At 43.5% G+C, this 1334-nt stretch overlaps 1 non-coding gene across 1 annotated transcript; it reads left to right on the top strand.

The window, feature by feature from the left end:
• Window positions 1-532: 532 nt before the first annotated feature.
• On the top strand, window positions 533-639 carry LOC111901813 (small nucleolar RNA R71). Its single transcript, XR_002853610.1, has one exon. It is a non-coding gene; the product is annotated as a small nucleolar RNA R71 (small nucleolar RNA).
• Window positions 640-1334: the final 695 nt, after the last annotated feature.

The raw sequence follows: 1334 nt of genomic DNA, 5'->3' as shown, positions 1-1334 counted from the left end.
CATGGTCTCTAATTCTGATTTCTTCTCAACTGGTGGTTGCTCTCTTTGGTAGAAGCCCCGACCAATTTGCCTAAATTTCTATTCTTTTTGCTTCTTGTATTCTTCGTAAGGCAGCCATTCCTTCTTTGGTTTTCTCCAATCTTCTTCATACTTGTCCCCACTTGAGTAGCATACTTGAGCTTTCTTGTTCCTATATTCATCCATATTGCAATCCTTTGTCAAGTGTGGGCCACTACATCTCTCGCAACTAACTCGAATTGCATGAATTGATTGGTCCATTTGAGTCAACCTCCTATCCATAGTGCTAAGCACTGCCATCACAACAGCCATCTCTTCAGTTTGTGTACCCCCACCTCCTTTTATTCCATCACGCCCTGGGTTGTGATACTCACGAGAATGCCTTGAAAACTCTTCGATCAGCTCCTTGGCCTGATTTGGGTTCTTCTTTGTTAGTGGTCCTTGCGAATCAAGGAGTTGTTTAGTCATGACATTCACCCCATCATAGAATATTGACATCTCATGCTGAATATTGAGGTCATGTTGAGGACAATTCCTTAACAACCCCTTGTAACATTCCCAGGCCTCGTATAATGACTACCCCGGATTTTGCTCAAATTTGGCAATTGCCTTCTTGAGTTTAGAGATTTTGGAGGGTGGACAAAACTGATCTAGGAATCTCTCATGCAACTGGGCCCATGTGGTGATCGTACCAGGTGGGAGTGCCTTTAACCAGTCTTTTGCTACTCCCTTGAAAGTGACTGGTAGAATCCTTAGCAAAGCTGTCTCCCTTGGGATATTGGGAGTATTAAAATAATCCGCAATATCATTCACCTCGTCTAAGTGTTTGAAAGCATCCTCGTGATCTTTCCCGTAAAATGGGATATCCTTAAGTGAAGTAAGGATATGTCCCTTCAACTCAAACGTGACATTGGCAGGAATCGTAGGATGTACTAAACCCGGCCCCACATCATCTCGAATGCGCTTCTTGTAGTCCCCCATGGCCATCTCATCAATGTTTTCCATCTCGTTCTCCAGCTTGTTCTCGGGCTCACTAGTATGTAATTCAAATTCAGGCTCAGTATCGTACTCGAACTTGGCTTGGACGGGTATTTGATCTAAGTGTTCAAGCTTGCTCTTGTTCTTAGAAGATGAACTTGACTCCTCCGTTTTCTTCCCTGACTTCCTTGGAAAGGATGATTTTAGTTCTTGTAAGGGTGTCTTCTTTGGTGGTTGATCTTCTTTCATGCTCTTATCCTTCTTTTTGTGAAGTGTAGACTCAGGATCTTCAAGTGGTGGCACCAAAGGTGTGTTGGATCCTCTGGTCATGAACTCCT

The sequence above is a fragment of the Lactuca sativa genome, chromosome 9 (genome assembly GCF_002870075.4).
Source record: "Lactuca sativa cultivar Salinas chromosome 9, Lsat_Salinas_v11, whole genome shotgun sequence".
Classification (NCBI taxonomy): Eukaryota; Viridiplantae; Streptophyta; class Magnoliopsida; order Asterales; family Asteraceae; genus Lactuca; species Lactuca sativa.
The sequence above is the reverse complement of the archived record's forward strand: the minus strand, read 5'-3'. Positions and strand labels throughout refer to the sequence as shown.